Source organism: Spodoptera frugiperda, chromosome 20 (genome assembly GCF_023101765.2).
Source record: "Spodoptera frugiperda isolate SF20-4 chromosome 20, AGI-APGP_CSIRO_Sfru_2.0, whole genome shotgun sequence".
NCBI lineage: Eukaryota > Metazoa > Arthropoda > Insecta > Lepidoptera > Noctuidae > Spodoptera > Spodoptera frugiperda.
In genome coordinates, this window is record NC_064231.1 from 7,912,838 (window position 1) to 7,924,339 (window position 11,502).

Below are 11,502 nucleotides of genomic sequence, written 5' to 3' on the forward strand. Positions count from 1 at the left end.
GTTTTTATGGAGTCTGTGATGCGTTCTTAAAATAAGAACCTTTTCGAAATAAAATTTTATTCGTGTGCCACATATGTTTTAGAGTATAATTACGCTTTATGATGTAGCCGTGATTTTTTATGTTTTCGATATTTTTTTAAGAATCGTTATTTGAATGTGTCTTATGGCATCTGTTTACTTTGGTTTAAAATATTTATAAAAGTATGATAGGTTTGTCGATTTGACTTGGAGCCAGGTGAAGCGCAAGGCGGGTCTCAAAGGAGAACTTCTGTGGAGGCACTCGGCCCTATCTAGCGGTCACACGATATTAAATCATAATAGGTCTGTAAGTAAAACTATGTACTATAGGTACAGACGTTTTACATTTCAGTATTTCAAAATTTCAGTTTTATATTCAGTCATTTGGAATTTTACAAAACAAATAACACATTATCATAATACTACCTGACTAGGATAATGAGCTCAGCATTATATCGATACTAACTAACATCATGCTCTGAAACACGTCATCAACACAATTAGTAATATAATTTACTGAATCAAGGGGTCGTCATTATGATTGATTTATCAATGAAATAACAATTAACCGCTTGACACAAGACAACAAATCAATTTAAACGGCCTTTCCGTTGGAAGGGATTAAAACTTGAAGGTCAAACTGTTTATTGTTATTGTGACCTACATTGGTCTACTTACCTCATGCCTGTCTTCCATGGGGGTAGGCAGAGGCAATAGAACGCCGATTACTACGAATCTTAAATTGGTAAAATATCATTCCTAAATAAGATAAAAAGTATTGTTGATTAAAGTTATTAATTTACAATTAGCTAAGTCTTCAGCTATGGTTCCGTCTGTACTTACTAAAATTACTACAACACATCGATCGAATAACACGTATCGTCACGCCTTTTATCCGAAGGGGAAGGCAGAGGTGTAAATTACGGCATATAATGTTGCTGTACAATGTACATCCACTTTTCACTATTAGTGTTATAAGTCCCATGTAGTAGTGTGTCTATTATTACCAAATAAGAGATAGAATAATACAAAAAAAAATGTATTTCGCCAGACATCATTTTCAGAAACTCCAAAGACTAGAAACTACTCCTTTCTAAAAGTACTCTCGATTCAAATTCAGAGTATGTAGTTTCAATAAGAAGTAGTCCACGTATAAGTTCCGAGTACGCGCCAGTGTTTGGTCGGAAGCACATAGTTTAAGCCAATACAATGAAAGTGCCGAAGTGGTATTACAAATGTTCATTGGAACGCATACCATGCATTTTGGAAGACCCGCGCGCCAATACAAGTCGTTCCTATCGATTTTGGCTCTCTCCAACGGAGAAATTCTCTGTAGACGATACTGAAATTCTTATGTGTTATAATACGTACCTGCTGCATGCTTGAATCCATGCCATGGGTTGTAGTTATTACATGTAGCTTAGAGAAAATAAGCTAACAAATTCGTATCGTTTTAGAATTGTTTCTTTTCATCCAAAAATATTGTTAAGTAACAACAGCCACAGCTGTTTTCTGCTTCAGTAAGAAGGTGTGTACTCGACTTTAACATAAAGTGAAGTGAAAAAGTAATTATGTTGTCAAAACATTGAATAAGGATAATCGTTCGTTTTCCCTCGACTTTCTACTTAATCACTTGTCTGTAATTGTACTAAACGAAGACAAAAGAAACAATCTATTTTATAACAGTCACTCGGTCGGGTCTGAGTACCGGCGGAATTAGTTCTGAGTATCGCCTATTGTTCGTTGAGTTGGTCACCCCGTGGTTAAGGCATCGAGGCCAAAGGTTCGAGACTTGAAATGTTAATGAGTGCCTACCTACCGTACTTGGCTCCGTCTTTGTTCAGCTACGTGATTAGACATCGTGTGCTTTGTCAGTTGTCCGTGGAATATAATAGAAGTGACCAAATATTTGCGGACTGTCGGACAGCGTCTTCGCGTGAGTACACGTGTTATGCGGGCACATCTTTCAGATAGTTTATTTGCACTATTTATACCTGCACGGCGGCGGCGGTACGTTTACCTCTGTCAGTGCTGTTTGTGTTTGTCAGCAAAGAAACCTGTTTGTATTTGTGTGATCGTGTTTCCACATGTTGTGTACTTCTGTGTTATTTTGCATTCTAAATAAACAAGAATGCTAAAGGCTATACTTTGGTAAATATTAAACTTAATAACTGGTAATGGAGACTTGAATTTATTTTTATTAATAATAATTTTAATATTATTAATTTATTAAAAACAGCCGTCTGCTGCCGTATCATCAATTCATAAAACCTAGAAGTGTAAAAGAGAATATAAACAGTCAATTTCACTCGCAATACGTCGTGTATCATAAAATAAACATTTTCATCTGTGTTACAAAAAACTTGAGGGATTACAGCCGTATAAATAACACAGCGTGAAAATAACAATATCGCCTGGAACTCTTGGTAATTTTTCACCCGAGTGTCAAATGCTCGTAAAAGATATTGGAAACAATTTGAGCGATATCTTGCCCCCGCGGACCTATCGAGCGAGCTCTTTGCGAGAAATATGAATAGCTATCACTTATTTGAACCTAATGTGATTGAAGAACTGAACTTTGTCATTAAACAGATCCCCGTAGTTCGCTTTATTATAAAGGAGTTCAAGAATTACCGCTCGTAAAACTTGCGAGTCGGTGAGCCCATTATAAAAGGTTTGTCGTACCTTTAACTTTCATTCAAGACATTTACTTTTTCTTGGCCGTCCTAAAAAAACAAGTGAACGCACCATCCTCGGAATCATCAACTGTAGCAGAGGGTAAAGCGCCTTGTTTATTTATGTGATTGCTGCGTTCATTTCGGCTTTCTAGAAAACCACTTTATTTTTTGTTGACCTCATTTTATTTTTAATTTTGTGTAAGTTACCATTACACTCCCTAATTTTTGAAACCCGAGTGTAACTATCACGAATTTTATTTTCCGTACTAATGACACGAAGAGAAAGCAGCAATAGAGTTGCTTTTATTAGAAAACTCGCACGATTGTTTATCTCACTCACTCAACAAATACACTGCTCAGTTGTAACAGAGTATTGATGTAGTGAGAACATGACCGTTATTTGTCTGGATGTTAACACGCTCGATTTATGAGCATCGTTTAGTTTTCGGTCCATTCTTTTCTTTTCCAGTTGAGAATTACTATTAGTAATGTCGATGTTCATTGGTGGCGCGGGGTGGCGGCCGGGCCGGTAGGAACGCGGCGCGTGCGACTGGCGGCCGGCCCGCCCTCATTAATTCTCTCTCGGCCAACACACAATTCGGCCCGCGCTGTATGAGAATGACAGCACTCGTTAGTTATCCCCCCGTTTGTTATGTTGTTATGACTCCGACACTATCTATTAACTGTTGATAGTGTAATTTACGAGTTATGGTAGTAACTCGCTGGAGAAACGCCGGATTATAACTGCGTTAGTCCGCCACGGCTTGGTCGTAACAAATGCTGCAAGGCGTAATAAAACTAAACATAAACTAAGTACAAACTGGGTGTTCACGAACACGTTAAAGCTTAACGATGCTATCAGCTGGAAGTGTTATTTGAACCGTCTACTGGGAGATGTAGAGTGCAGCGCTGAGCCGCCCTGACTTGGAGAGTTACTCTCATGTGAAACGTTACGAGACAACAAGGCATCAGCTCGTATCGCGTGTCACACACGCTGCGCCAACTTTTAACTATGTAAAGTGCCCCGCCAGACTACGAGCTCGTTTATCTTATATCCTTATTTCATTACTTTAAACTTTAACTAACAAAAACATCATCTAATAAATATTAATTTGAAAATGTTTTGATCGCGTTTCGCATATCCTGGAATATGAAAATAAAACCGTGACAAAGGAACACACACGGGTAACTACGTACGCACGTATTTTCCCTTTCATTTCCGGTTTGTTCAGTTGTGTAAATATTTGAAATGAACATGAATAGATTTGAGCGTTGAATTTGAAAACAAAATACGTGGTGAGATAGTCGTTGTCGTGTTAACGAAATAACTTACTAGATGGCGCCTCAGTAGGTAATTGCTATCATGTTTTCTAATAGAAATTAATTATGAGTACTGTCCGTAAAGTTTTAATAGAGTAATAAAAAATAAATTACTGTAGACGTTTCATAGCATAAAATTTATTTTCGTCTGTCCTAATTCGTGCAAATCCATGAATAATTTAAATTAATTCTGTAGTGCTAAAACTAACGGTTCACAAATAAGGTTTAATATAGCTAGTAATGATTGTAAATACAATAGCAGCTTAAGGATTTCAAAGTGTACAAGCAATTACAAAGGTTTCGCCGTGGGTGCTGGCTGGAGGCCAGTCGGAGATGTATAAGTAAATAATTAACGAGTGCCGCTTGAATTAGGACGAGCGGCTCGAGCCCGCCTGTTCACATGGACACATTTTATGTTTATAGTGACAAATATGGACCTTCGGGCTTAATATTACGTATTACACAGCCTACCAACTGAGCTCTCGCACTTGGCTAGGGTCGGAAACAATTTCGCCATCAACTATTCATACTGTATCTAAGTAGGTAACACTTAACTGGTAAACAAGGTATTCGCTTCACTTTGTATATTTATTTTGAGAGCAATTTCCCTAATAACTTTGAAGCGCTTACAAAGGAAATTGGCGATCCGCCTTGAGGACACTTTGAACCTTCCTGGAATGTTATCTCTTCCCACGGGAAATGTCTCTTTAGTGCAAGAATTTTAAACTTGCAATAATAAGGCTCACCACATCTTGATAGTGAAATTGCAATGCTCTTTTATAATCTTTGTGTTTTTCTACTCCTTAAAAAGATAAAGTATATATAGTCTTTATAAAGATATTGAGTTAAGGAAATAAATTAGAAAATCTGATTCAAAGGGGAAGCCACTTCCGTAACTTTGTTCCCTCATATGAAAGAGTTTGTTAAATCTCCGAAAAGTCAAGGTACGCGTACAAAGTATTTGATTAAAAGGATTCAACACTCCACTCGCCGTATAAGTATTAAAGAACGTGCGAATTAAATAAAACACAGAGAAAAGAAAATCTAATGTAAGAGGGTACATTTTAATGGCCAACATTCCTTTTAAGATCCAATATTCAAATTGTACTAAAACAACGGGAATTTCGGGGCGACTTGGTAATATTGAAATTGTTTGCTGAAATCACGCTATAGGTACTTAAATATCTATTTAAGTGACTAATGTTATCAAAGTAAGTTGAATAAGTTTAAACAAACACAACCAACTAAATAACATGTCTAACGATGTAAATACACACTCGAAATACGAAAATAGCAAACAATTTCCATAATGAGATAACTGGTTGCGTCGCGACGTTGCGTCAAACCGACTTTGAATTTGAAATAATTCGTCAATTTATGTCTTATCGGGAGAAAGTGAGATTTTATCAGCTGAGTGATGAATTCGATTCGTCTTGGGGTGAATTACAGCCAAATGTAATTCCTTTTAGAAATTGAAAGGGAATACAGATCTTCGTCACAATAGAGTAGATCTTGAGTAATGTGTAATCAGCGTAGTAAAATCTAAAGCGGGTCTGTTCAAACAACGTCAACCTTTTGTTCTCGTAATAAACTGTCAGGGTACAAAAGAAATTCACCGACATCGGATGTCGCCCTGTTGAAATTTAGAGCTTTTCTCACACGCTAACGGCCGTGTCCCATCCACTCAAAGGCGGTTTATGAAAAGATCCGCCACCCTACTTGTATCTCTGTACGAATGTCGTACGAATCCATTGTGGCTTAGACAATGAGATATATAAAAGAGTTCAAACTAATAAACGTGTCTACTTTTCCCCCACAATAGGGCGTTAAAGAGGAACTAAGTTCCCAAAGGAATATAATGTAGTACTTGTTTTAGCACCTACTGCACTATTTTTAGTGTCATAGTAACGATCGTACGAGGAAAACCTCCGTAAAGGTGCTTTTGTTCTCTTTCATGTTACTTTTGTAATGGAAAAGGGTTGGGTATATTAGCTTTCTGGTGTGGCAGGCGTCAATTGCAATTGACTGGTTCATTTGTATTCGTGTGCGAAAGTATTTTTACATAACACAACCATCATGGAAGCGAGCTTATAGAGGAAGTGCGGGTCGTGGGGATGATTGACGGTTCACTAATTACGTATCACATCTAAATATTACGTACTCACGTAAATTAATAAAAGCATTCGGTTTGAGTAATTCATTTCTATAGGTAATTCTACTCGAATTTAATACATTTGAAAAAGCTGAAGTTCTATACTCATTTTCTATTTCAGTGCATAAAGGTACACCGGGACGCAACCCCACTCAGAAAGTTAGTTTTTCAACGTCCATATAAAAACCATTACGGTTCTACGAAAGTGGAGATAAACAGCCGGCCCGCACCAAAAGATAGTTTATAATAACCCTTTTGCAGCTGTGGCGTCGTAATTTCTTTCTTAATATTAAGACCGAGACAGCGATAAAACAAGAGAAAAAGAAATTCATAACCGCGTTTGTATTTCAGTGCTATAATTATTTTAGGAGCCGTAAATTTTGTGCTTATGCTCACTGATTTTATTAACGTCGACTATGAATGGTGGGGAATTAAAATCTTTACAATTCAAAAGAGGACAAAAGTTTTCCAAGTGGCCGCTTTGAGTCAGGTACGTTTAGGAAGAGATTCCAATTATGTATAATCTTATAATTATGCATGATCATTATTTAGGAACACGTAAGAGATGTTGATATTATGAACACTCAAGAACTATTAAATAAACGTTTGTCAAAATCAGCTTTTCTGAGTCCCGTTTATATGTTCATGTAATATATTCGCCGACATGCTGAGCACAGTGGAATACCAGCTACTTCGCATTTAAAGCAGGTTGTAACACTTAAGTAAATGGAAATGGGTTGGTGTTGCTCGTAAAACATTGTGATCCTTAACCCTACACAACACGACCCTAGGAGAGAGGTCGCAACGTATTCACTAATACTAAAGCTCGGAATAGCAATGTAACTCTGCTTTAATCCTCTCATATCTCCCATAGATGTCGTTGTGGACTTAAGGAATTAATAAGGTCACCCGTACCCCTGATAAATCATAAAGGGAACTACCAGTGTGCTAAGCACGAAAACTATCGAGAAAGTATTCGTATCGCAATCGACAGAATTTTCTATGACATTTGAACAGCGCCCCTACCGTGCGTAAAAGGAACTAAATATCGCAAGCACGAATGTTTTTGATAACTATCGTATAGTAATCGTATCGTATTGGTATCGAAACCTAGAACATTTTGACACAAATTGGAAGCACGAACGAGCTTTTGACGTACGGTAACGTAAATTTCGAAAGCTGGCTATCGAAACGAGTCGAAACATTTGTCACTGAGAATTTGTCGGTGAGAATGGTATCGAAATTTGTAATAATACAAAATATATTAAGGTGCGTTGGGGTAAGATCGGCGGAGGGGTAAGAACGTACAAATCAAATATCTCACTTATTTGGCTATATTTTTTAATGCTGATCACATTGCGTGGCACGTCATTAAGTCCCGCCCCACCCCGCGGTGACCACCACTCGCTCCGGTCAACATAGACGTGTACCCGCGCCGTTTTAGAAAAAAGGCAAATTTTATAAAATTTTTGTTTATCCGGTCTTTCACCTACATTTTTATTTGCATATTTTAGCAAAAGTATAGCTTATTTTGACATGGTTTTGCTTAAATACAAAGTTTTGAGCAATGATAATATGATAAAACTAATCCAGATTTGTCTACTACCTCTGTAGGCTGAAATCCGGTGTTACCCATGTCGGGTAAAGATCGCACAAAAATATCCCTATTCGAAAATGGGCAGTGATTGTCAAACTTTTGTTACACATGATTTTAATTTAATTTTAAATAATTACTTAGGGCTGATTTTCCAATCTTCTGTTGCCACGTAAATACTCCCGAACCTCTTCGCGGGCCACTTCTTATACAAAAGAAGCGCTGGAATTAGCCATGCAGCGAATAAGTAATAAAGAACTCACGTATGCAGCCGCATCAAAAATGCATGTGGATAAATCCAAACTTTGAGAAACTCAATTTCTTTGAAATTTGGTATGCGGGGTAAGATCGGACAAATTAAACCGAAAAAAAAGAATCATTTGGAACGTCTATATTTGTTGTATTAGGTAAATTTTTGTGATGTCATGTTAAAGTACAGGATAGATCAGATACGTTCCTTTCATACACCTTGTGCTCCTAGCACTAGAAATTATTTTAAATTGTTGTTCGAACTTACCCCACGATAGCCAAATCGTCATCACATTTAAAAAAAAATTGTCCTGATTTTATAGGCTTGCAAAGCAAAAAGTATTGAGTATTTATAAATAAATTAAATTTTAAATTATACTGGGTTTAATCATTATTCGTTTCCACTATTTTTCATTAATCTACTGTGTACCAAAATTGAGATAATAAAGTTTTTGCAACATTCTTGCAACTATTCGAAATTCCGTCCGATGTTACCCCAACGCACCCTATATTGTGAAGTCAGTGAGTGCTTGCAGTGATTTTTATAAAATGCCAAGACCGTCTTTGTACCAACAAAGTACAACAAGTACTTACGATCGTTAACAACGATTGTACCAACAACAACGAATACGTTTAAGGGTTGTTGGGGAATCGGGGATTGGGAATATTAGGAAGGGGGAAATTGGGCCTCCGATAACCTTACTCACACAACAAAACAACGCAAGCGCTGTTTCACGTCGGTTATCTGTGAGGCCGTGGTATCACTCCGGTCGAGCCAGCCCATTCGTGCCGAAGGATGTAATCCACAATAATAGGAAATAAGTAAAGAAAACTACTACTAAAAAACATTTTGGTGGACAGAATAAATAGACTCCATAGTTATTTCAAGTGTTTTATTACTTTTTTCTACAAAATCCTCTTTTTATAGTTAATAAAATGTATATACATATATAAATAACTTAAAAACTATTTTATTCTAATCTTAATCCCAATAATATATAATTTATTTATTTATTATTATAAGACATTATTGAAAAACAAGATGAAGACACAAGATCATGTGGTTATGCCAATTATAGACATGCACCACATTCACAGTATTGACACAGTTAGAATAATTATTATAAATACAATGCCATTAACAATATTTTGATAATATTTTAAAATAACATAAAAACAGAAAAATTGAAATAAATATAAAATTAACAGTAAGTAACAAAAAATAATCAACTAATAAAAAATAATAACTTTTCTCACGCTCCCTAGCATAGTATTCTTGTCATTCTCTATACACATTTTAATCAAACTCGCTTTAGGTTTTTTCACTGGTGGAGGATTCCAGCTATCTTCCTCGGATGGAGGATCGGTGGTGTTGGTGGAGGCGCTGGCGAAGGGTAGGCTTCGTGAGGAACAGTGAGTGGTGTGGTAGGAATACAGTAGGCCCACTGCTCCCAGTAATATTGGACTGGTCCCACAAATATTCCAATCTGTAAAAAGATAATACATCAAATATTACATTACAAACATTGTTTAAGTATCCGCTGCTGCCTGAATGGCTCTTTCTAGGGGTTTGCACCGGAGCAGTCAGTACTGGAGAATAACCGGTAAAAGTACTCGATTGAAATAAATCGGTTGTTAACCGATTAAACTCCGGTGATCATATTATATCAAAATGGAATATTTTTATGTAAAAAAATATTTTCAATACTATATTGATACTACTAAAATAATAGAAATATTTATTAACCATCAGTTTTTAATTTAATACATAATTAAGATAATTTATTTACTGATTTGCTTCTTTCGAATGATATTAATTATTTTGGTCATCAACTCAAAGCACTCTTGGCCGTTTATGTGGTTCAATTCACTTGCTACTAGCTTTCCAAAGAGTTCAGGGTTCGTTGAAGTTCAATTTTATTATCTATTCTGTTTTGTTTTTCAATTAATAAAAACTTGATTTGAAATTAATGGTTTTCATCACCGGTTATCACCGGTGAATCTCCGGAGATCGGCAAATCACCGGTGAATTTCACCGGTACGACAGATTTCGCTCCGGTACAAACCACTACCTCCTTCCATTTGGCCTGAATGTAACTGCCACCCCGGAGAGGGTTTAGACAAAACTGCGTTAAATTATTGTCCATCACATAAAAAAAGGGCTAATCAAAGAAACATTTAGAAATCTTTACTTACTTTTGCATAAATTCCACCATTAGCTCATATTGGAGTTAAATCGTCCTCATTATAAATGTAACATGTTAAAATTGTTATTTATTTACATAAGATAAAATAACAAACAAACAACCGGCAAATGACAAATGTCAAATACGACGTTCGGAAATCATAAAAAAAATTATAAATTTATGAAACTAAGTACTTATTTTTTTTTCATAGATAATGTCATGTTATATTTCTTTTAACTCGCTTTAAGAACTTTTTACACATAATTAATATTTATTTCCTAAATATTATGTCATAAAACGTGTAGACAAAGATTGAAATATATATATATATAAATTTAATTTAGTTTTCAGACGAAATCTTTATGCTCAATAAGTCATTCAAATCGTTCACTTGGCTGCTTCTCTAGTTTACATTAGCATGACGTCACTATCGAATTTGATGCGAGCTCTCGATAGTTGAAAGAATAGGCTTCGTGCTGCCGCACTCCGTTAACGTCTCATGACGTATCGTCATCTCGATACGTTTACATTACGAATGCGATAGTTATTCGTGCTTGGCGCTCAGGTTCCACAAAAGTTTCGACCGAGACGATGTTCGAAATTCTCCGCATTGTGAGTGAAGGCACTGTTTATGAGATTGTTAATGAGCTAATAAAAAGTTTTATGGTTGTTCGACGAATCTATAATGTATAATAAAATGCCCATTATAATGATGTGATTATATAAGGAAACTTTATTTGTTTACCTGCTAAGTACCAAATAAATATTTTAACGCTTCTGAAAGGTGAAAGTGTGTATAAAACTTTCCTTTAGAAAATAGTCGTGAAGTAAATCGTTTTATACGACCGGAATTTAAAAAATCGCTTATAAAAATTTGCCGGATCTGTGATACGGAAGTTGCAAATCACAAGAGTTTTCCGATGGGTTGGTCCGGAAGTTGAGAGGGAACGTAGTCGCCGCGGCGTGAAAGAAAAACTTTCTCGATAACCCACAATTTGTTGCGCGCACTGGTCAGCTCTACGCGTTATACTGCCGCTTACGACATACAATAAACAACCACTCCACTTTGTTCTTAACGTTTTTCTTTCCACGTGAAGGAAAACTCTTGATAGGTTTATCCGGAGATCGATTGATAAGCTGATTACGATGAAAAAAGGGAAAATATTCAAAGGTTGCCATGGTTTTTAGAGAAATATTTTTATCCTCATGTCACAAACATCAATGTTAAGCTTAAGGCATTCAGATATGAAATCATGAGAAAAATTCTTAGTGATACTGCACGGTTGGTGCGGAGGTTGGGTAACC

General features: G+C 36.2%; 1 long non-coding RNA gene across 1 annotated transcript; it reads right to left on the reverse strand.

The window, feature by feature from the left end:
• Positions 1 to 8,887: 8,887 nt before the first annotated feature.
• Positions 8,888 to 10,758, reverse strand: LOC126911935 (uncharacterized). Its single transcript, XR_007706432.1, has 2 exons — positions 10,208 to 10,758; positions 8,888 to 9,498 (listed from the first exon to the last, which is right to left on the reverse strand). It is a non-coding gene; the product is annotated as an uncharacterized LOC126911935 (long non-coding RNA).
• Positions 10,759 to 11,502: the final 744 nt, after the last annotated feature.